Source organism: Bos grunniens, chromosome 6 (genome assembly GCF_055505025.1).
Source record: "Bos grunniens cultivar Pamir isolate PY7600 chromosome 6, Bosgru_T2T1.0, whole genome shotgun sequence".
Lineage (NCBI taxonomy): Eukaryota > Metazoa > Chordata > Mammalia > Artiodactyla > Bovidae > Bos > Bos grunniens.
The window spans coordinates 20,662,609-20,688,371 of record NC_141170.1 but is presented as its reverse complement, the minus strand read 5'-3'; the positions used below and the strand labels follow the sequence as shown (position 1 = coordinate 20,688,371).

General features: G+C 40.2%; 1 long non-coding RNA gene across 1 annotated transcript in view; it reads right to left on the bottom strand.

Annotated features, from left to right (window-relative positions):
* Positions 1-2,938: 2,938 nt before the first annotated feature.
* LOC147370388 (uncharacterized) overlaps positions 2,939-25,763 on the bottom strand; it is an 87,333-nt gene continuing 64,508 nt past the window's right edge. The window contains exons 2-4 of the long non-coding RNA XR_015165250.1: positions 10,178-10,242; positions 7,758-7,800; positions 2,939-3,176 (exon numbers count right to left, since the gene is read on the bottom strand). This is a non-coding gene — a long non-coding RNA (uncharacterized LOC147370388). The remainder of the gene's footprint in view (positions 3,177-7,757; positions 7,801-10,177; positions 10,243-25,763) is intronic.

The following is a 25,763-nucleotide window of genomic DNA, read 5'->3' as shown; positions in this document are numbered from 1 at the left end:
TCTGTGATCAAGAGTAAACATTAGAAGCGAAGTAAAATATTTGATAATCAACTTACTAATAGAGAAAAATGAATAATCAAAAGATTTTAACTCAAAAGAAGGCAATAAGAAGTTGAAAACAAGTAGGAAGATCATAGGTTTATCACCAACTATTTCAGTAATTGGGTTTCCCAAGTGGCTCAGTGGTAAAGAATTCACCTGCCAAGCAGGAGGCTCAAGTTCGATCCCCTGGTCGGGAAGATTCCCTGGAGAAGGAAATGGCAACCCACTCCAGTATTCTTACCTGGACAGAGGAGCATGGCAGGCTACAGTCCGTGGGGTTGCAAAAGAGTCGGACACAACTTAGCAATTAAAACAACATTTCAGTAATTAGTAATACATTAAACATAAGTATCTAAATGTTCCATGTAAAAGCTAACAAGTTAATTGAACCCAGGGAGAGAGTCATTGGAACTCCCAATCTATAGCTGGTAGCTCAGAAGCACAAGTAACAAACTGGGCTTTCCACTGGCATCTGAAGTGGGGGCGGGGGGCAGTAAGACTGAGCCTTAAACCTGTGAAATCTATGCTATTTCTATATACATATAGGAAAATGGTATCAGAATTAAGTTGAAGTGTAGGACATCCAGCTGGAGTGTGGCAATTTCTTGGTGGTGTGGGGGAAACCCTACATTGAAACTGGATCCAAGAACCCAATAAAAGTGTTGGAGAAAATGTAGAGCACCTAGAACTCTCACCCATTGCTGCTGAGAATGTAAAATGGTACAAGCACTTTGGGAAACATTTTCTCATTTTCTTGAAGTTTAAACACGTACCTAAGATATAACTCAGACATTCTACTCCTAGGCATTTACCAGAGGGAAAGGAAAGCATATGTTCACACAAAAAAACTTACACACAAATGCTTGCAGCAAGATGGGAAGCTAAGATGAGCCTTGGAAGTGCTGGTTATAGTCTATTTTTTGACCTGGGTGGGGAATACGGGTGTGCTCACTTTGTGATAATTCCCTGGGCTCTACGCTTAAAATCTGTTCACTTTTCTATATGCTTGTTATTTTAAATAACAATTTTTTTTCAAGTCTACAAAAGAAAATATCCCTAAAATACCACTGAATCAAAATATTTACTGCTCCTTTCAGTATATAATACAAAAATATCATCACCACGGAGATAGTGGTGACATTTAAATTGAGGGCTAGCAGTTGAGGAGAGAGTAATTTATGTAAAGGAATCAGTAAAAAAAAAAAAAAAATTAAGTTTATGTCCTTGCCTGAAAATATGAAAAGTTAAAACCTTGTTTTTCTCAGCTGCTTGTCAAAGTACATCACTCTCATTATTGTGAGGTATTTCTAACAGGAGCAGAATAAACATGGTTTGCAACAACAATGAAAGTGTGTGTGTGTATCCAAATCTGAAGTTGACCTAAAATTTTACTTTAAGTAAAGTGACAAAAATTGCAGAGACAATAAATATCTTGTACATAGTTTTAAAAGTTAGTTGCAGAATATATTTAAAATGGATAACCAACAAGGTCCCACTGTCCAGCATAGGGAACTCTGCTCAACGTGATGTGGCAGCCTGGATGGGAGAGGAGTTCGGGGGAGAATGGATACATGTACACGTATGGCTGGGTCCCTTTGATGGTCACCTGAAACTATCATGACATTGTTAATCGTTAATATAATTGTTTATATTCTCCAATATAAAATAAAAAGTTTTTTAAAATGTGTATATAACTGAATCACTCTGCTATTCAGTAGAAATTAATACAACATTGTAGATCAGTTATACTTTTTTAAAAAGAAATGCAAAAAAGTTATATTTATTCTAAAAGAGTTCCTTAAGATGATTTTGTCTGAAATCACATTAATAATAAAACCAATAAACAATAATGCAACACAATATGCTCAAAAAAACAAAAAGCTGGTTGCAGAAGAAATAGTTCTTAGCAGAAATTTAAAGCAAGTGATATGGTAGGGGGAAAGTCTTATTTATTGAGATTTATACCCTCCAAAGTTAAAAAGTATTTAAACTGGGCAGGAAAGAATAAATGTACATAAGAAAAAGCTCATAAAAAAAGGAAAACAGTATTATATTTAAAATAGAAATAAATATGACAAACCATAAGACTGCCAAAAATGTTTCAATTTAGATGTATCCCTGAGCCCCGGTCTTACATAATCCTATTTTCTGTTGGACTTGACTGTGATATATTCGTCTTTAAAGTGCTTCAACATAGACAGTATTCTATGTATATTTGTATTAGTAAGTTTAAGCTGCATCTTAGGGGTTACCAGTTAATCTAACCAGGAATCTATATCCCAGGGGTGGTCAAAGTCAAAGTGTCAGTTGCTCAGTTGTGTCTGACTCTTTGTGACCCGACGGGCTGTAGCCACCAGGCTCCTCTGTTCATGGGATTCTCCAGGCAAGAATACTCAAATGGGTAGCCATTCCCTTCTTCAGGGGATCTTCCCAACCCAGGGATCGAACCTGGGTCTCATGCATTGCAGGTATATTCTTTATCATCTGAGCCACCAGGGAAGTCAGGGGTTGGTCAGTATGTGCTCCAATCAGGAATTCCAGCTCCAGCTGCCACTGTTACTGTGCTTCTATTATCTTTATCTTTGATCAACATCGGAGGCCTGCTAATTAGCATAATAAGTGTTTAAAAACAAGTTTTCACTGGTAAATGAATAGCCCAGAGGATATTAAAAATGAGCTCTTAATGGAAAAATTAGTGGTATTCATTGATATTTACTGAATAAAATACTTTTGAGACACTCTCCTCCCTCCTATGAATAGAGAATGAGAAGACAGTAGAGCCCGTAGTCTGAATCTTTATGGCCACTGCTTGAGATTTTGATACTTAAATAAATCCTCTATTTAGTCCACCACTGGGACTGAGGACTCCACTGGCCCCATACACCTGCTACAGGTGAACCATTTATTTTTTTTAATTTATTTGCTTTCGGCAGTGCTGGGTCCTTGTTGCTGCAATTGGGCTTTCTCTTGTTACAGAGCACAGGCTCTTAGGCACTCAGGCCCAGTAGTAGCAGCTCTCGGGCTTGGGTGTCCCTCAGCATGTGGAATCTTCCCAGGCCAGGGATTGAGTCTGTGTCCCCTGCATTGTCAGATGGACTCCAAACCACTGGAACAACAGCGAAGTCCAGGTGAACCTTTTATAAAAATATCATTGTGACAGTTAATAGGACAGCGCCCTAAGACACCATCAACCTTACACAACAGTTTATATGACTTATTTTGTGCTTGCTTGCTGACACATTCTTAAAAAATCCAAGTGTATGGCAGAAATTGATCTAAGACTTGCCACCAACATAACCTGATATCACTCTATAGAAAAATAGCTGACCCTCAGTCACCGTAGTTTTTGAGTTCCTACTATCCTCAACCAAAAAGAACCTAAGAGTTAATGCAAAAACGAATTGGCTTAGGTCAGTTCACAGTGTGCAACTGATGTCCTCTGGAATGCACAAAGCCAAAACTAATCTCAAGTTCCCCCACCTCCAGCATGCTATTCCTTCTGGGTTTTTTTTTTTTTTTTCCCCTAAATTAATAGGATGATCATTTATCTTATCATCCCAGCCAAAATCTGATGTCATCCTGTTTTCACCCTTGCCTCACCCAATATAATTCCCTTAGAGCAGTCAATACTGCTCTAGGCTTGTTTATTAATGTATTAACCATACATTAACCATATGCTTTACCATAGCATATGATGAGGAAAGCACCAAGCTTAAGAAGTGTCTTGAGCCTGCACAGCTACTAAGAGGGAGAACCAAGACTCAAACCTAGGCAGCCTGGCTCCAGGCACCCGAAACTCTGATCAGTTTCACTTGATGAAATACATTCATCTACAGCCTCATCTCCAAGCCCACAATCACACCTTGTTTGGGGCATCATTTCTTGCCTAAATAATAATGAAAGCCTGTGGTCTGAGACCTCTCTGATTCGTTTGTATTATATGTGTGAGTGCTAAGTCGCTTCAGTTGTGTCTGACTCTTTGTGACCCTATGGACAGCAGCCCACCACGTTCCTCTGTCCATGGGATTCTCCAGGTCAGGAATACTGCAGTGGGTTGCCATGCCCTCCTCCAGGTTGTACTATATGTATAAGAGAAAATTATATCATGTTATTTATTAGGGCTTGCTTCCCAGATGGCCCTAGTGGTAAAGACTCTGCCTGCCAATGCAAAAGATGTAAAGAGAGATCCTGGGTCAGCTAGATCCCCTAGAGGAGGAAATAGCAACCTACTCCAATATTCTTGCCTGGAGAATCCCATGGACAGAGAAGCCTGGAAAGCTACAATCCATATGGTCAGTCACAAAGAGTCGGACACGACTGAAGTGACTTAGCACGCATTCACCTACTCTAACCTTTCAAAGGTTTTGCTATCGCCACAGTATGATGTCGGAACTCCTTGGCAAAGTTAGTGGAGCCCTGATGATTTGGTTGCGCAACTTTCCCCTCTCAGATCTGCCCCTCCCCATATAGCACTCCAGACCTGAGCTGTTGCAAGCTATCCTATCTGAAGGCTGGAGAACCTGCTCCTAGTCCTTGATGCTAATAACGTTCTTACCATTCCCTCTATTTGGACTGCCTTACCCTCGTCATCTACTTGAAAAAACTGTACCCATCCTTCCAGACACAAACCCTCTGTGATAGCTTACCTATATATCTCCACAGAATTAGTCAGCCTTTCTGCTACATTCCAACTGAACTCCTACACTTGGTTTTATTATAGCATATGTACTCACATGTCTGTTTCTTCTACTAGCATTCCTAAAGGGCAAGCGCCGCATCTGACTCATCTTTGTAATGCTGGTACCTGGGCTCTGGTAGTCATGAAAATAAATACGCACTCAATGAAATAAATGGGTGATTGACAGAGCTGTCATATTCAGGTGAAAGATCTGTTTCTGGGCTTCTAGGCAGCAAAGGCAAAAAAATGGGGAAGGGAGAGAGGGAAAGGAGGAAGAGGAGGAAGGGAAAGAAGGGGGAATAAGAGGAGGGAGATGTAAGGAAGGAAGAAGGAAGGGAGGGAGTGAAGGAAAGGAAAAGAAATGCACAGTATTGTATTAGGTGGCTCAGTGGTAAGAATCTGTCTGCCCAAGTAGGAGACAGAAGAGACTCAGGTTCAATCCATGGGTCAGAAAGATCCTCTGGAGAAGGAAATGGCAACCTACTACAGGATTCTTGCCTGGAGAATCCCATGGACAGAGGAGCCTGGCAGGCTACAATTCATGGGGTCACAAAGAGTCAGACACGACTGAGCAACTAAGCACATATACATTACATCCAATTCAGTTCAGTTCAGTTGCTCAGTCGTGTTCGACTCTTTGCAACCCCGTGGACTGCAGCATGGCAGGCCTCCCTGTCCATCACAAACTCCTGGAGATTACTCAAACTGGTGTCCATTGAGTCGGTGATGCCATCCAACCATCTCATCCTCTGTCGGCCCCTTCTCCTCCCGCCTTCAATCTTTCCCAGCATCAATTCTTTGGCACTCAGCTTTCTTTATGGTCCAACTCCGGTCCCATCACTTCATGGGAAATAGATGGGGAAACAGTGGAAACAGTGAGAGACTTTATTTTTGGGGGCTCCAAAATCACTGCAGATGGTGACTGCAGCCATGAAATTAAAAGACACTTACTCCTTGGAAGCAAAGTTATGACCAACCTAGATAGCATATTCAAAAGCAGAGACATTACTTTGTCAAAAAAGGTCTGTCTAGTCAAGGCTATGGTTTTTTCAGTAGTCATGTACAGATGTGAAAGTTGGACTATAAAGAAAGCTGAGCACAGAAGTATTGTTGCTTTTGAACTGTGGTGTTGGAGAAGACTCTTGAGAGTCCCTTGGACTGCAAGGAGATCCAACCAGTCCATCCTAAAAGAGATCAGCCCTGGAATTTCTTTGGAAGGAATGATGCTAAAGCTGAAACTCCAGGACTTTGGCCACCTCATGCGAAGAGTTGACTCGTTGGAAAAGACTCTGATGCTGGGAGGGATTGAGGGCAGGAGGAGAAGGGGATGACAGAGGATGAGATGATTGGATGGCATCACCAGCTCAATAGACATGAGTTTGAGCAAGCTTCACAAGCTGGTGATGGACAGGGAAGCCTGGTGTGCTACAGTCTATGCGGTCGCAAAGAGTTGGACAGGACTGAGCAACTGAACTGAACTGAAAGGTTGCTATAAAAAAAAAAAAAAGACATATAAATCCTTCATTTACTGTGCTACTTTTGAACTGAGTGAAAGTAAAGGAGTGAGAGGGTCAGAAAAACTGCAATTGTCATCAGAATATGTTGTTAGCATCTGAGACTTCACCGAACAATCTGGAGGGCAACGCTGAGTCCAGGACTGAGAACGGCTGCAGGTGCTGTAGAAATTTCTTCCAGCTGCTGTGCTGAATCCAGGTAATATCTCCATGAGTAAAACCAAACAAAGCCACGGCCCTCACGGGGTTTTCTTGCTAACTGGGGGAGGGGGGAGGGATCAAAGTCTAATCAGGACAACAAAAACTACCTCTGCCCAACCTCCGCTTCGTTCCCTTCCCAGGTGATGATTTTGAAAACAGTCCCTAACAACAGCAGCTCACTTACCCGTCTCATCTCAGAGGCTGCTCCCAGAGACTTGTGACGCTAGCATCCTATTTGCAGAATAGGATGAGGCCCAAGAAGTCTCTCTGAGACTCACTGTGTTCATTGCCTCTGGACTTCACTCGGGGTTGCAGATGCAAACTAATAACAGCCAACATGCACCAAGTATTTACATGTGTCAATCAATCTACACATGTTAACACAATATCTTTACAACTTCATTTTAGAGATGAGGAAACCAAGGAACACAGAGATTAAGAAGCTTGGTTAAGATCATACAGCTGGTATGTAGTAACACCAAGTTACAAACCCAGACAATCCAATTAGGCAGCCCTTTTTCCTAAGCTCATCACACTACTTCCTCTTTTGCACATAGGTCTGGTGAATGACTGATTTCTAATGTTGGTGAATGACTGATTTCTAATGTTGGTGAATGTCTGTCCCCAGGTGGATATACCCCCGTTCTCTTGGTGGAAGCAGATTTTTGGAAGAAAATTATACAGCCTTTCTATGAATAGATTTCTCTGTATTGTGTTCTGTGCTGTGCTGTGCTTAGTTACTCAGTCATGTCCAACTCTTTGAGACCCCATGGGCTGTAGCCAGGCTCCTCTGTCCATGGGATTTCCCAGACAAGAGTACTGGAATGGGTTGCCATTCAGGGGATCTTCCTGACCCAGGAATCAAACCTGTGTCTCCTACTTAGCAGGCAGATTCTTCACTGCTGAGCCACCAGGGAAGTTCAATACCAACAGTACCCTGCACTAATTACAGACACAGCCCAGAAAGGATGAAATAGACTCAAGTAGACTATCAAGAAGGAAACGCATAGGTACATTAAAAATTATTGTTAATCTTCTAAAATATTTTTCAGTTTTATCAGTTATCATTGAAATATAAGAACTTTATCAGTTATCATTGATTATATTTAAGGTGTACAACTTGCTGTTTTGGTATCAAAACACTGTATACATTGTGAAATGACCACCACAATCAATCTAATTAACATATCCGTTGCCTCACTGAATTACCATCTTTCTTTCTTTCTTCCTGTCTTTCTCTTTCTGTCTTTTGATAGTGAGAACACTCAGTATCTTCTTAGCGAACTTCAAGTACACAACACAATATTGTTAGCTGTACTCACCATGTCATTCCCATGAGACAACATCTCTCACCTGTTAGGATGGCTATTTTCCAAAAGACAAGAGATAAAAAGTGTTGGTGAGGAGGTGGAGAAAAAGGACCCATTGCACACTGTTGGTGGGAATGTAAATTGGTGCAGCCTCTACAGAAAACAGTATGGAGTTTCTTCAGAAACTTAAAAATTAAGCTGCCCTCTGCAATCCCACTTCTGGATACATACCTGAAAGAAATAAAATGACTATATCAAACGAGATATCTACACTCCCATGTCCATTGCAGCATTATTCACAATAAGAACCAAGAGAAGGAAACAACCTAAATATCTGTCATGGATGAGTGGATGAAGAAAATACAGTGTACATATCACAGTGCAATGCTATTCAGCCCTTAAAAAGAAGGAAATCCTGGCATTTGTAACAAATGTGTATGAATCTGGAAGATACTATGGTAAATGAAATAAGGCGACTCAGACAAATATTGACTGCATGGATCTCATTGTTACGTGGAATCTAAAATTTTCAACCTCACAGAAGCAGAGAGTAGAGTGGTAATTTCAGGGGTGAAACAGAGAGGGGAAGGGAGATGTTGGTCAAAGGGTACAAAGCTCCAATTATGGGAGATGAATAAATTCTGGAGACATAATATGTTCTTAACTTTGTAACTGCAATAATAGGTAAAAGAGCATCCTTTATTAAGCTCATGGCTAGAAGATGTGGTATCCCATTCAACATATTCCAAAAGCCAAGCAACGGATGGTTTGCAATTACCATGAGTGGTCTATTTCCTAAGTTTCCATTTCTAGAAAAATATGAACTTGATAGAATTCAATTTAAAAAAATGCAATGTGAGAAAAAATAGGATATCAAAGCATTATGGTGTTTCAGGTCCAATTTCATTCTGTGGCTAGGACAGGGTCCTAAACACATTCTTCATATTATTATTCATATTATTCATATCATATTATTATTCATATAATTAAATAACAATAAAACAAGTTCTTCTTTATATGTGTTTTCTTTTTCAGCCTCCATGGGGTGAAATAAACATGAAGCTGTCAAAGAGAATCAACTGAGACAGGCTAAACTAATTTGCCACTGACGATAGTCATTATAAACAATCTGAATACTGTTCCACCTCACTGGGATTTAAATAATCTGTCAAAAAGCAACTATATTCTAAAATCTGCATATGGAATCAGGATATAACAAAGAAATGAAGGTACGGTTAGTGAAACCAACAGAAATATCCTCTCATTCCTGACACCAAGTTAAAAAAGCCACGTTGGGTTTAATTTCTTTAAGTCCCTCTCCTCTCTCCCTCCTTCAGGTGCCATCCCCATGCAAACAATTATTGCTACCCATTCCTTCCTCAATGTTTAGGAATACTTCTCAGTGTCTTTAGAAAGCTGGGTCTTTTAAGGACCAGCTGGAGGCAGAATTATTAAGTAGGATGAGCTATGTGGCGGATTCATTCTGATATTTGGCAAAACTAATACAATTATGTAAAGTTTAAAAATAAAATTAAATTAAAAAAAAGAATAAGTGAAAAAAAAGTATATAAAAGTGAAAGGAATCAATTATACTCCAATAATAAAATAAAATAATAAAAAGTAAACTAAAATAAATAAATAAGTAAAATTTTTTAATAATTAAAAAAAGCAAAGATGAGAATACCCAGTGCTGATGAAGACCTGGTTAAATGTAGTCTTTATATATTCCTGGTGACAATGTAAGATTTTTTTGAAAATCAAGTTATTAATTATACTCCAATTCTGAGAATATACTCTCCAGCAATTGTCCTAAAGATGGGGGGAAAAAAACTTTATGCACAAAGATGTTCATTTTGGTAACATTTCTAGTGAGAAAACATGGAAATGAACTAAATGTCTAGCAATATGAAAGTAGCTAAATAAATGATGCAGGTCACAGGGAAACAGTATGAACTATCTTAAATAAAATTTGGCAAAAGTTTTAATACACACACATATAAACAAAGGTGATACTAACAAACTATAGGGAAGCACAGTCTTCAAAGGTGGTATTGAAACCAAGAAGGACTGCATGGTCCTTCCCAGGAACAGACCCCAACATGTCCCCTGCCTGCCTCTTGTTTTCAGAAGAGCATTAGCCTCCTAGTCTTCTCTGGAGTTCCAAAGAGCAAATTGAATCAGAGTGGTGAGAAAATGCAGGAACAAAGGAAAATACTCAAGAAAGACAAAAGAATAATAATTTAGCCATAAAACAAAGTCAAGGAGATTTAGTTCCTCCTCAAGGGCAATAGATAATGTCCTAAGCCAGATCCTTGAGCTGTTTTGCAGATACTAAAACCACCACCAGGTAGAACTGCATACTGACCACTAGCACATACACGCCAGATGGATTGGATTCAAAAAACTGATAACTGAAATTCCCGAAATACCACCTTGTTACCTTGCCGCCAACCAATAAGAAGGATGTCCACAAGTTGATCGCATACTCTCACCTTGCCTTTAAAAAACAAAACAAAAAAATCTTTTAATTTTATATTGGCATATAGCTGATTAACAATACTGAGATAGTTTCAGGTATCTCAGAACAGCAAAGGGACCCAGCCATACACATACATGTATCCATTCTCCCCCAGACTCCCCTCCCATCCATGCTGCCACATAACATTGAGAGTTCCTTGTGCTATATAATAGGACCTTGTTGGTAATCCATTTTAAATACAGCAGAGTGTACATATCTATCCCAAACTCCATAACTACCTCCTCCCCCCATTCTCCACACCCACTACAACCCTCAGTTCATTCTCTAAGTCTGCGGGTCTGTTTCTGTTTCATAAGTAAGTTGCTTTGTATCATGTCTTTTTAGATTCCACATATAAGGGATGGCATATGGTATTTCTCCTTGGCTGTCAGGCTAACTTTACTCAGCATGACAATCTCGAGGTCCATTCACGTTGCTGCAAATGAAACTATTTCATTCTTTTTAATGGCTGAGCAATATTCCATTGTACTACTTCTGCTTCATTGACTATGCCAAAGCCTTTGACTGTGTAGATCACAATAAACTGTGGAAAATTCTTAAAGAGATGGGAATACCAGACCAGCCGACCTGAGTCTTGAGAAACCTGTATGCAGGTCAGGAAGCAACAGTTAGAACTGGACATGGAACAACAGACTGGTTCTAAATAGGAAAAGGAGTACATCAAGGCTGTATATTGTCACCCTGCTTATTTAACTTCTATGCAAAGTACATCATGAGAAACGCTGGACTGGAAGAAGCACAAGCTGGAATCAAGATTGCCGGGAGAAATATCAATAACCTCAGATATGCAGATGACACCACCCTTATGGCAAAAAGTGAAAAACAACTAAAGAGCCTCTTGATGAAAGTGAAAAAGGAGAGTGAAAAAGTTGGCTTAAAGCTCAACATTCAGAAGACTAAGATCATGGCATCTAGTCCCATCATTTCATGGCAAATAGATAGGGAAACAGTGGAAACAGTGGCTGACTTTATTTTGGGGGGCTCCAAAATCACTGCAGATGGTGATTGCAGCCATGAAATTAAAAGACGCTTACTCCTTGGAAGGAAAGTTATGACCCACCTAGACAGCATATTCAAAAGCAGAGACATTACTTTGTCAACAAAGGTCCATCTAGTCAAGGCTATGGTTTTTCCAGTGGTCATGTATGGATGTGAGAGCTGGACTATAAAGAAAGCTGAGAACAGAAGAATTGAAGCTTTTGAACTGTGGTGTTGGAACAGACTCTTGAGAGTCCCTTGGACTGCAAGGAGATCCAGCCAGTCCATCCTAAAGGAGATCAGTCCTGGGTGTTCACTGGAAAGACTGACATTGAAGCTGAAACTCCAATACTTTCGCCACCTGATGAGAAGAGCTGACTCATTGGAAAAGACTCTGATGCTGGGAGGGATTGGGGGCAGGAGGAGAAGGGGACGACAGAAGATGAGATGGTTGGATGGCATCACCGACTCAATGGACACAAGTTTGGGTAAACTCCGGGAGTTGGTGGCGGACAGAGAGGCCTGGCGTGCTGCAGTTCATGGGGTCGCAGAGTCAGACACAACTGAGCGACTGAACTGAACTGAACTGTACGTATTGTACCACATCTTCTTTATCCATTTAGGTTGCTTCTAATTATCCATTTAAGTTGCTTCTGTCTTGGCTATTGTAAACTGTGCTGCAATGAAGTGGGGTTGGAGGGTCATATGGTAGTTCTATTTTTAGTTTTTTAAGGAACCTCCATACTGTACCAATTTATATTTCCAACAACAGTGTAGGAAGGTTCCCTTCTCTCCACACCCTCTCCAGCATTTATTGGTAGACTTTTTGAATGATGGCCATTTGACTGGTGTGAGGTGGTATTGCATTGTAGTTTTGATTCGCATTTCTCTAATAATTAGCGACATTGAGCATCTTTTCATGTGTCATTTGGCCATCTCTAAGTCTTCTTTGGAGAAGCTGTATGTCTTATTTAGATCTTCTCCCCATTTTTATTAGGTTGTTTGTTTTGATGACATTAAGCCTCCTGAACTATTAGTAGATTTAGAAGACTAATCCCTTATGGGTCACATCATTTGCTAATATTTTCTCCCAGTGGGTGGGGTGCCTTTTCATTGTGCTTATCCTCTACAGAGAAGCAGCAGTCTGCCAGTGAGTTATATCTGAGAGTTCCCAGAAGTGATGAGCAGTCACAGGGTGAGTGGTGAGGCAGTGGGCGGGGAAGGGGGAGTCATGGCAGAGTTGAAAGCAAAGGAGAAAAGCAAGAGATGCTAAAGATCATTTTCCAAATTGATAACCCATTAGGGGCCGCAAATAAAAGCTTCCAGTTTTCTACCTTCTGTTGGAACAAGCAGTCCCTGCAGAGGGAGTACAGGTAAATTTCTATGTTGCATGAGCTTCCTAAATAACTTAACAAAGACTTTACCCCAGGACTTAAATGCTTTCATAATAATCTTGCTTCCATCTCCTTTCACCCTTTCCCAGTTTCACATCCTCTCTCTCTTTCTCTGTCTCTCTTTTTGTCTCTGTCTCTGTGTGTCTCTCACACACACATAGCCCGCACAGCCCCTTGTCTCCTGGCAACGACAGTTAACTCAAACAAGGCTATCCAAAATCATTATCTTACTTCTGCTTTTCTCACCACCACTATTATCAGCATCACTCAAAACCAAAAGAAAAAAAAAACAGCTTGATTCCACACAATGCATGACCATGGAAAATGACAGATTGAGATATAAGTGTGTCATGTGTGCTGCCAATGGTGATATTGTTACAGTGAATCCATCATCCTGACATGTTCATAATACTCCAACAGGCTGCCTTATCACGCCCTGTGCTGCCTAAGCTATGCAGGGCAGGGTGACACACCACACCGACCAGAGGGGCAGCGGCCCTGACACCTCCCCTCGATGCTCTGCCACGTGCAATGCTGTCCGCGTGAAGAAAATGAAGCGCACGAGGATGAGGGCAAAGAAGTCTTGGGACCTAATTGAAATGGGAGCTAAACGGCTTTTCTCATCTGGGCTTTTCTGAGGAAGAGCTCCAGAGTAAGGCCATCAACATCAGCCTTGCAAACACTGATGAATAGGCTGGTCATAAAGGACTCTATTGAAGCAGGGATTTTCCCAAGTGAGGCAATCACTAGGAAATGAGAACTCTCAACACTGATGAAGCTCCGAGCCCACAGTGTGCCCGGGAAATCAAGTGTCAACAGAAATCCATACATTCTCATCCCTGCCCCTCCACCTCGCGCTCCTCCCCAACTTTGCCAAAACAACAAATCCAGCAGATCTTAAGTGATGACCGCAAGATCCTCGTGTCTACTCTGGAATGAGCAAAACCTATTGTCTTTGCTTGGGTTTCCCAGAAGCAGACCCTCTGGCAACATTTCAAGTGCGAGTCTGGAGGTCACAGGAAGTACTACCTCCAGTAGGTGACTGGAAAGCAAGAGAGGGCAGAGATGGATGGCAATGAAGGGGTGAGCTACCACTGGGGGTGACCAGCATCTCATCTCATGGGGAAGCTGGGAAACATGAAACACACATTCCCAGGCCATCCCACTGAAGAGCACCGAGTGGGGACTTTGTCCCAAAACATCCATCAGCCATTGGTTGACAATTGCTCCCTGGAGGGATGAATTCCTGGCTATTCAGGGTTCATCACTTTTTTTCTAAGAGTTTTTATTCTTTTGGTCGCAAGGCACGTGGGATCTTACGTCCCCAACCAGAGATAGAACCCACACCCCCTGCATTGGAAGCATGGAGTCTTAACTCCTGGACCACCAGAGAAGTCCCTTTTGGTGTTTCTGTCAACCAGTCATTAAGCCGCGTCCGACTCTTTGTGATCCCATGGACTACAGCATGCCAGGCTTCTCTGTCCTCCTCTAACTCCTGGAGTTTGCTCCAATTCATGTCCATTGAATTGGTGATGCTATTTAACCATCTCATCCTCTTCTGCCCCTTTTCTTGGGCCTTCAGTCTTTCCAAGGATCAAGGTCTTTTCCAAAGAGTCAGTTCTTTGCATCAAGTGACCAAAGTATTGGAGTGCCTTTACAAGTTTTCTAATTTTTATTATTTTTTAAAGATTCCACATATATGCCAGTCAGAATGGCTGCAATCCAAAAGTCTACAAGCAATAAATGCTGGAGAGGGTGTGGAGAAAAGGGAACCCTCTTACACTGTTGGTGGGAATGCAAACTAGTACAGCCACTATGGAGAACAGTGTGGAGATTCCTTAAAAAACTGGAAATAGAACTGCCTTATGATCCAGCAATCCCACTGCTGGGCATACACACTGAGGAAACCAGAAGGGAAAAAGACATGTGTACCCCAATGTTCATCGCAGCACTGTTTATAATAGCCAGGACATGGAAGCAACCTAGATGTCCATCAGCAGATGAATGGATAAGAAAGCTATGGTACATATACACAATGGAGTATTACTCAGCCATTAAAAAGAATACATTTGAATCAGTTCTAATGAGGTGGATGAAACTGGAGCCTATTATACAGAGTGAAGTAAGCCAGAAAGAAAAACACCAATACAGTATACTAACGCATATATATGGAATTTAGAAAGATGGTAACAATAACCCTGTATACGAGACAGCAAAAGAGACACTGATGTATAGAACAGTCTTATGGACTCTGTGGGAGAGGGAGAGGGTGGGAAGATTTGGAAGAATGGCATTGAAACATGTATAATATCATGTATGAAACGAGTCGCCAGTCCAGGTTCGATGCACGATACTGGATGCTTGGGGCTGGTGCACTGGGATGACCAGAGGGATGGTATGGGGAGGGAGGAGGGAGGAGGGAGGAGGGTTCAGGATGGGGAACACATGTATACCTGTGGTGGATTCATTTCGATATTTGGAAAAACCAATACAATATTGTAAAGTTTTAAAATTAAATAAAATAAATAAATAAATAAATACTTGGTTCAAAAAAAATTAAAAAAAAAAGATTCCACATATAAGTGAGATCATACAGTTTCTATCGTTCTATGTCTGACTTATTTCATTGAGCATAATGCTGCCTTCAAGGTTCATCCATGATGTTGTAAATAGTAGTTCTCTTTTTTTAATGGCTGAATAACACTTGTATGTGGGTGTATGTATCTGGTTCACCATTTCTAGTCAGCTTTGGACATGTCACTAATTCCAGCCTGCCAGGCAAGGGACAGCATTACCCTACAACTGGCTCCCTGGAAACTGCCAATTAAGTTAGTGATGTGAACAGCCATTAGCATCAAACCCTAAAACCAGAAGAGAAAAATCTGCCCACAGATGAATAAATGTACAACGCTAAGACTCAATGTCTAAGAGAGGACTTCCCTGTTGTCCTAGGATTATAGTTCTAGGCAGCATGCTATGTTCTTTGAGCACCACAGGAAACATTCATAATGACTTGGACCCACTGCTTTTCAATTTGCACAAGAACAAAAGTATAAATTTTTTCCTGTGTCACCCAGGCAGCTCCATTCTCAGCCAGCCAAGCTGGGGTAGGCTGCAAGGAAAACTGTAAAGGAAATAAAGTTTGCTTGAGTCTTCTCAGCTTCCTCCTTCTGGTTCCTTCCTCCTCTCCTGGAGTCCCTTCCTCACCCAGACCATTTAGAAACCAAGAATCAGCAAAAGTTCTGATACTATTCATTTATGCTAAGAGCCGACTCACTGGAAAAGAACTTGATGCTAGGAAAGATTGACGGCAAGAGGAGAAGGGGATGACAGAGGATGAGATGGTTGGACGGCATCACTGACTCAATGGACATGAGTTTGAGCAAACTTCAGGAGATGGTGAGGGACAGGGAAGCCTGGTGTGCTATAGTCCATGAGGTTGCAAAGAGTCAGATACGACTTAGCTACTAAAAAACAACAACAAACCTAAGTGTAGGGTGTGGCGTAGTGGTTAGGAATCCGCCTGTCAATGCAGGGGACACGGGTTCGATCCCACATCCAGGAAGATCCCACAGGTCTCAAGGCAACTAAGCTTGTGTGCCTCAACCACTGAGCCTGTGCTCTAGAGGCCAGGAACGGCAACACCTGAAGCCTGCACACCCTAGAGCCCTTGCTCCACAACAACAGAAGCCACCGCAATGAGAAGCCTGCACATCACAACTAGAGAAAAGTGACCCTCACTTGCCGCAACTAGAGAATAGCCCCCGCAGCAACAAAGACCCAGCATGGTCAAAAATACATAAATCTTAAGAAAAAAACCCTAAGTGTAACTTCCATTCACTCAACAAATATTTAATAATCAACTTATCTGAGGATTGACACTGTGCTGGATCCTGGGAATACAGAAATATAACTCACACTCCGGTCTGTACACTATGATAAGGACCAGGATTAAAACCTCCAAAATGATATGAGAGCCATGGGGAGTAACCACTAGAAAGTGTTTCTCCAATTGGTGATTCAAAGCCCTTGTCCCTTGTTAAATGTATTTCAAGCGTCAGTGAGTAGCCAGAAAGGACTGGGGAATAGAAGAACGCCTCGTGCCTCAAATCTCTAACTCATGTTGTTGCTATAGAGAATTCTGGCATGTGGGCGGTTTCCTATTCCACTTACATATAGAGCTGGCCTGTTGCCATGGTCTGCAAACTGAAACCTGAGCAGCGGCGCACACATCTGTTCTGAAATCCGGCTGTGCAGAAAAGATGATGTTTAATTTGCTTGCATATTCCAGAAAAAAAATAGATTTCCTATTTATAGATGGATTTGGCATTTGGATCATAACGCTCGCTTGGCTTATTACTCAGTGTGGGGATTTCCTCTGTGTTTCTGGCTATACCCATTTGGGTCCCTCATCCGCACATCTCCCTTGGTAAAGAATCCACCTACCAGTGCAGGAGACATGGGCTCATTCCCTGGTCTGGGAAGATCCCACATGCTGCAGAGCAAAGCCCATGCAGCACAACTATTGAGCCCACGCTCTAGAGCCCACGAGCCCCAACTACTGAAGCCTACATGCCTAGAAACTGTGCTCCACAACAGAAAAGAAACTGCACTGAGCAGCCCCCGCACCTCCAAGAAGAGTTAGCCCTGGCTGGCTGTAACTAGAGAAAGGCACAATGAAGATCCAGCACAACCAAAAATCAATAAATTGTTCTAAAAAATAAAGGGTTCATATTCCTCAGCCATTAAAAATCTATAATCCAGAAACTGTATCTATAGTTTTAAGATTTCCAGCATCACAACTTCTGAGCAAATTAGCAAACACATTGTTTCATGGAAATGTCCATACTTTTTCAAAAATATACTTTATTTGGCTGTGTCAGGTCTTAGAGGTCCCATGTGGGATCTTCAGTCCTCAATGTAGCATGCAGGATCTTCAGGTGCAGCAAGCAAACTCTTAGTTGTGGCATGTGGGATCTAGTTCCCTGACTAGGGAATGAACCCAAGCCACCTGCACTGGGAAATCAGTCTTAGTCACCAGATCACCAGAGAAGTCCCTGTCCACACCTTCTCTCAGCAAACATTTCCTGAGCCCTGCAATGTACCAATCACTGAGCGATGTGCAGATCTTGCTTTCAAGAAGTTTTCAAACCTGAGCACAACTCCTGAGCCTCCTACAGAAAGGTGTTCATGCTGATTTTTTACTGCAAGATGCCTTCTGGATTAATATTTGGGATGGCAATCCCTCTCTGTAAGCAGACACAGTATGGGGAATCTGTGTTTAGAAGAATCTGGAGGTCCTTGGGAAAAGACTATAATAATCTCAAAAAAAAGGTGCACACAGTTCAACGTAATTTTAAAAGACTTTTTTTCATTGTATATATTTTAAGTGCTCCTGACACATTTGCTCTGGAGGCTCTGGTGAGAACTTAACCTTTTACCAGAGAAGGATTCCACTATGACAAATTTAATGGCAATCTTAAAGATTATTTTACAGTTACAGCCTCAGATTGCACAATGCAGAATAATCCTCAAAAGCACCAGAAGCATAACCCTTGGGTCGTCACTCAGAACTGATTTACTCCTAAGGACTTTGCTCTGCACATTGCCATTCCCCCATGCCCCTTTTTTGTTGTTTACATTACTTAAATTCTACTGGGAAGAAAGGCCTTGATATGGGATTGTAGAGCCTAGGTAACATATCTAGGTTATTGCATTTGTCAGCTCTCAAGGCAGGTAGAATAACTGAAGTCCATGTGTGAAGCTTTCTCTAGCTCATGAGCAGGAATATAAATTGACAACTTCCACAAGAAAATAAGGAAGAAAAAGGCTTATGAGATTATATTCACCATGAAGCTTCCCACATTTCTAAAAACTTCTCTATAAAACAGAAAGCTTTGGATTTGGATCAGTTAACACTATGGCAATAAACACATGACCCACAGTCCTTGATGGCTTTTTCAGTTTTTTTGTTTGTTTGGAATGCAAGTCCTGGCCAACAGAGTGGCCTGAGATTTTTAAAAAATATTTACTGATTTATTTCTGGCTCTACTGGGTCTTGGTTGCTGCACACGGGCTTCCTCTGGTTGTGGTGAGCAGGAGCTGCTCTCCAGTGGTGCACGGGCTCCTCAGTGCAGTGGCTTCTCTTGTGGCTTTGGAGCGCAGGCTCTAGAACTCGGGCTCTGTAGCTGTGAACCACGGGCTTCGTTGCCATCAGGCACGTGGACTCTTCCTGGACCAGGGATCGCACCTGTGTCCCCTGCATTGGCCAATTCTTCATCCCTGGACCATCAGGGAAGCCCTTACTCTCAGTTTTAGAGGAACATCTCTTCTGCCTTATACCTTGCAGCTTACTATTGCTTTGAACATCATCAATGATGGATGAAATCCTAAGTGATCTGCACCCAACTTCACGAAATAATTGGCATCTCAGGCAAAATTAAATTGGACAATATGTAAAAGGAGTAAAATGTCATGATCAAATGGAGTTCATCCCAGAAATAAAAGGTGTAACATTGGAAAACCAATGAATGTAATTCACAATAGTAACAGAAAAGGGATAAATACAGTTGTCTTGCAAAATGCAGAAAAAGCATCCGACAAAAATCAAAATCCATTCATGTTTAAAATGTTCAGCAAACTAGGAACAGACTGTCAACTGGTACGTGAAAAACCTAGGTATAATACACAGTGTTGAAAGACTGAATACTTTTTTCCTAAAATCAGAAGCAAGAATTCTTTTTTTCACCACTCTTTTTCAACATTTTGCTAGAAGTCCTAGCCAATGTAACAGGTGAAAAAAGGAAACAAAAGGCATACAGATTGGGAAAAAGAAGTAAAATTGTGTTTATTAGTGGACATGATATGCTCATGTACTTAGAAAATCCTAAGGAAATCTTGTGTCTAGACAAAAGATACCAGAAATGACAGTGCAAAGGAAGGTACAGGATACAAGGGCAAGGCTCAAAAATCAACTGTATTCCCAAATTCCAGAAATAAGCAATTAGGAGTTGAAGTTTAAAAAAACATCATTTGTAATAGGATATAAAAAAAAAACATTACTTAGGACAACTTTTTTTTTTTAGGACAACTTTTTTAATGTATGCAAGGCCTCATACTGAAAACAACAAAACATTGCTGAAAAAAGAAACCTAAATAAATGGAGACATATAATCTGTATCAATATGATAAGATGTCAGTTATCACCAAATTAGTCTATAGATTCTCCACAATGTCAATCAAAACCCCAGCAGACTTTACTGTAGAAATTGACAGCCTGATTCTAAAATGTAAAGAACCTAAAATAGTCAAAGCAATTTTGAAAAAGAAAAACAAAGAACCCACATCACGTGGTTTAAAGACTTAATATAATGCTACTGTAATCAAAACAGAATGGTTTGGCATTTTTTTAAAAAGACATTTAGATCAATGAAAAGAAACAGCAAAGATACCTGTGCTTGAAACTAACACAACATTGTTAATCAACTATGCTTCAATAAAAATTAGTAAAATATAAAGATGTTTATAAAACTGTTATATGAATGTTTATAGCAGCTTTATTCATAATACCCAAAAACTGAGAACAAACTAATTGCAATTTTTTTTAAAAAAACTGCTCCGTGCAACAATGTAGTTGAATCTCTAAAACAACATGTTGAGTGTGAAAAAAAAAATGCAAAGGAGTTCCTACCACATAATTTCATTCTCATAAAACACTACAAAAGACGAATTTAATCTATAATGATACAAAGCAGATCAGTGGCTGCCTAGAGCTGGAGCTGGGAGATGGGGACTGATTAGGAAAAAGCACGTGGAATCATCTGGGCAGTGGAAATGTTCTGTATTCAACTGCGCATGCACTTGTCAACATTTATGGAAGCATTTTATTGCAGGTAAATTATATCTCAAAAAAAGCAGATTTTTAAAATAAAAATGTACTCTTTTTACAGTTTTTACATGTTGAATATATTTTGACATTGTTGGTGTAATAACAAAAGCAGCAGTAAATACCGAGAATCAAGTAAGAGCTACCATTTATTGTTTGCAGTGTGTCAGAATCTATGTTCAGCATTGTAAAAGCATTTTCTCATGAAACCGATGGCTTAAGTTGTATTGATGTTCCCGCTTTATAGGTGACAAAGACGAGACTTAGAAAAGGCAACTGTTGTTAAGCAGAGTGGCTGCTCCAGAGTGGCCCCAGCTCTCAGGACTGCACCATACTTTCTCTCAAAGCAGAAAGAAGAGAATGACATCGTGCCCTTTGGAGAAGCCCTGATAGTCATTACAATGAAATGCTCTCAGCAAGATGACAACAAAGAAGAAAATAAGTGGGTTTGTTGCCTGGGCGGAGCAGAAACATAATAATAAACCATCAGGAAGCTTTTCAGGGACCACTATTGTCAACAGATCATCACGTTTGAACTGACGGACCAGCAAATGTAATTATTTCAGCAGGAAATTCCAGTGTAAAGTATGGATTAATCTCAAAGTACAGAGGTCCTTGTTATTATTCTTATTTGAGAAGGGAAATTAACTTATAAAGAAGGGTAGCCATTTGCGAGGAATACATATATACACTGTCTTCCCACACTTAATTTCTTGTCTTATGTACTGGAATGCTTGTATTCCCGGATTACATTGTTTTACAAGCAAAGACTTACAAAATTTTAGGAGCAGACAGTGTGTTGTAGTAAATAAATGGACCTAGCTCCAGAACATGAAGAAATGGAAAAGAACCTAATAGGTTCTAGAAAAACAAATACAGCCCTAATACCAAAACTTCACAAAGATAATACAAAAAGATTTTTAAGGAAAAGAGGATAGGAAGGAAAGGGAAGAAAGGGAAGAAGAGAGGAGACGTTGGAAATTTTCACTCAAGAATATGGGAAATTATAAATAAAATATTAGCATATTTAATTCAATAAAATATCATCTAAGGTTACCAAACAGATTTAAACAGGGGAAGTAAGAATGGCCCAGTGGTGAAAAATTTATTAATAAGATATGTCCTAATAAAAAGCCAAATAAAAAAATCCATAAGATAAGTTTCCATTTAATCATCCGCCTCAACTTGTCATCATTTTTTTACCCTGATATCTAAATACTTGAGAGCTACTAAAATCCTTTTTCAAATAAGGAAGGATATCATTTTATACAAAGGATCAAACATTCATTCATAACATCATTACATCACTAGATAAAACACCCAGATGCCAAAAAGGGAGTAGATGGAATTAACTTCCATTCCTGATTTTGTTAATAGTTTTAAAACAGGACAAAGAAGAGGAAAAACTCTGAAATTAAATAGACCCAGGGTCAAATAACACCACTAAAACTCATGCATATATAACACATTTCCAGGTATATGATATGTACCCAATAAATGGAAGCTGTTTTTAAAATCAAACCAATAACCAGCCTCACAGTCAATAAATAAATTCTATAGGTAAAACAGTAAAATTAAGCATAAACAATGACACTTTCTACTACTTGTATTTCACACTATTTATACGACAAAATAAAAGTTATGAATTCTGCAAAGAAAAATATAAAATTATCACTATTTGAAGATAATATTGAAATAAAGAATTCTAAAATCTAGAAGAACTAAGAAAAGAGTTTAGAAAAATGGCCAAATATAAATATTTAAGTCAATAGTATTTCTATATAGTAGTCCATTCATATTAGATCAGATCAGTCGCTCAGTCGTGTCCAACTCTTTGCGACCCCATGAATCACAGCATGCCAGGCCTCCCTGTCCATCATCCACTCCCGGAGTCCACCCAGACTCACGTCCATTGAGTCAGTGATGCCATCCAGCCATCTCATCCTCTGTCGTTCCCTTCTCCTCTTGCCCCCAATCCCTCCCAGCATCAGAGTCTTTTCCAATGAGTCAACCCTTCACATGAGGTGGCCAAAGTACTGGAGTTTCAGCTTTAGCATCATTCCTTCCAAAGAAATCCCAGGGCTGATCTCCTTCAGAATGGACTGGTTGGATCTCCTTGCAGTCCAAGGGACTCTCAAGAGTCTTCTCCAACACCACAGTTCAAAAGCATCAATTCTTCGGCGCTCAGCCTTCTTCACAATCCAACTCTCACATCCATACATGACCACAGGAAAAACCATAGCCTTGACTAGACAAACTTTTGTTGGCAAAGTAATGTCTCTGCTTTTGAATATGCTATCTAGGTTGGTCATAACTTTGCTTCCAAGGAGTAAGCGTCTTTTAACTTTATGGCTGCAGTCAACATCTGCAGTGATTTTGGAGCCCAAAAAAGTAAAGTCTGACACTGTTTCCACTGTTTCCCCATCTATTTCCCATGAAGTGATGGGACCGGATGCCATGATCTTCGTTTTCTGAATGTTGAGCTTTAAGCCAACCTTTCCACTCTCCACTTTCACTTTCATCAAGAGGCTTTTGAGTTCCTCTTCACTTTCTGCCATAAGGGTAGTGTCATCTGCATATCTGAGGTTATTGATATTTATCCCGGCAATCTTGATTCCAGCTTGTGCTTCTTCCAGTCCAGCGTTTCTCATGATGTACTCTGCATAGAAGTTAAATAAACAGGGTGACAACATACAGCCTTGATGTACTCCTTTTCCTATTAGAACCAGTCTGTTGTTCCATGTCCAGTTCTAACTGTTGCTTCCTGACCTGTATACAGATTTCTCAAGAGGCAGGTCAGGTGGTCTGGTATTCCCATCTCTTTCAGAATTTTCCACAGTTTATTGTGATCCACACAGTCAAAGGCTTTGGCATAGTCAATAAAGCAGAAATAGATGTTTTTCTGGAACTCTCTTGCTTTTTCGATGATCCAGCGGATGTTGGCAATTTGATCTCTGGTTCCTCTGCCTTTTCTAAAGCCAGCTTGAACATCAGGAAGTTCACAGTTCACATATTGCTGAAGCCTGGCTTGGAGAATTTTGAGCATTACTTTACTAGCGTGTGAGATGAGTGCAATTATGCGGTAGTTTGAGCATTCTTTGGCATTGCCTTTCTTTGGGATTGGAATGAAAACTGACCTTTTCCAGTCCTGTGGCCACTGCTGAGTTTTCCAAATTTGCTGGCATATTGAATGCAGCACTTTCACAGCATCATCTTTCAGGATTTGGAATAGCTCAACTGGAATTCCATCACCTCCACTAGCTTTATTCATAGTGATGCTTTCTAAGGCCCACCTGACTTCACATTCCATGATGTCTGGCTCTAGGTGAGTGATCACACCATCGTGATTATCTGGGTCGTGAAGATCTTTTTTGTACAGTTCTTCTGTGTATTCTTGCCATCTCTTCTTAATATCTTCTGCTTCTGTTAGGTCCATACCATTTCTGTCCTTTATCGAGCCCATCTTTGCATGAAATGTTCCTTTGGTATTTCTGATTTTCTTGAAGAGATCTCTAGTCTTTCCCATTCTGTTGTTTTCTCTATTTCTTTGCATTGATCGCTGAAGAAGGCTTTCTTATCTCTTCTTGCTATTCTTTGGAACTCTGCATTCAGATGTTTATATCTTTCCTTTTCTCCTTTGCTTTTCACTTCTATTCTTTTTACAGCTATTTGTAAGGCCTCCGCAGACAGTCATTTTGCTTTTTTGCATTTCTTTTCCATGGGGATGGTCTTGATCCCTGTCTCCTGTACAATGTCACGAACTTCATTCCATAGTTCATCATACACTGTATCTATCAGATCTAGGCCCTTAAATCTATTTTTCACTTCCACTGTATAATCATAAGGGATTCGATTTAGGTCATACCTGAATGGTCTAGTATATCTTATTTACTATAGAAATAGAAAAAATTTTAAATAGAAATTTTCCATGAGAAATATACATATCATGAAAATAACAAATATTTACAGAATAAGCTAAGTAATGAGAATGGCAAAATCATTGTAAAAATATCAAAATTTATATTTGCATTTAAAGTTTCAACAGGATTGCAGAGGATACTTTATTTTAAAATTCATCTGAAAGAGTAAGCAAGTAAGAATATCAAAAAATGTACAAAAGAGATGCTACTAGTAAGTTACTGAGCTTGATACATGTGGATTCTCAATAAATATATCCTAAGTCAACCATAAAATTAGGTAGTTAAAATCATTTCATACATAAGTAAGTAAACAAAAGGCACACATGCCTAGGTTCAAATAAATTACTCAGAATTAGACCCTGTCTAATTTGGGGACCAATTCGTAACAACTGGAATGAGTATATGGATACGAGAGTTGGACTAGAAAGAAAGCGGAATGTCAAAGAATTGATGCTTTTGAACTGTGGTGTTGGAGAAGACTCTTGAGAGTCCCTTAGACTGCAAGGAGATCACACCAGTCAATCCTAAAGGAAATCAGTCCTGAATATTCATTGGAAGGACTGATGCTGAAGCTGAAACTCCAATCCTTTGACCACCTGATGTGAAGAATTGACTCATTAGAAAAGACCCTGATGCTGGGAAAGATTGAAGGCAGGAGGAGAAGGGGACGACAGAGGATAAGATGATTGGATGGCATCACCGACTCAATGGACATGAGTTTGAGTAAACTCCAGGAGTTGGTAATAGACAGGGAAGCCTGGTGTGCTGTGGTCCATGGGGTCACAAAGAGTCGGACACAACTGAGTAACTGAACTGAACTGAAACTGAGAACAAATTTAACTTATACAGCAGACAAATTATTGTTTTTGTTACAACATTTAGGGTTCATATATACAACAAGGAGAAACCCACAACTCTGATAACTTAGTATATAAACAGACAATCCCCAAAAGAAGATACAAAAAATAAACAAACATGAAGAAAAATTCCAATAGAAATTAAAGAAATACAAAACAAAACCATAGGAAAGTGATATTTTTCTCATGAAATTAGCAAGTGCTTTGTTGAATAATAATATTCTCTACAGACAGCATGTTGTGAATCTGGTATTTTTTTAATTCTTTTTATGTTCAATTCTATTCTATTTATGTTCAATCCTATCACTTAACTTCCCTCCTGGCTCAGTTGATAAAGAATCTGCCTGCAGTGCAGGAGACCCAGGTTCGATTCCTGGGTCAGAAAGATCCCCTGGAGAAGGAAATGGCAGCCCACTCCAGTATCCTTGCCTGGAAAATCCCATGG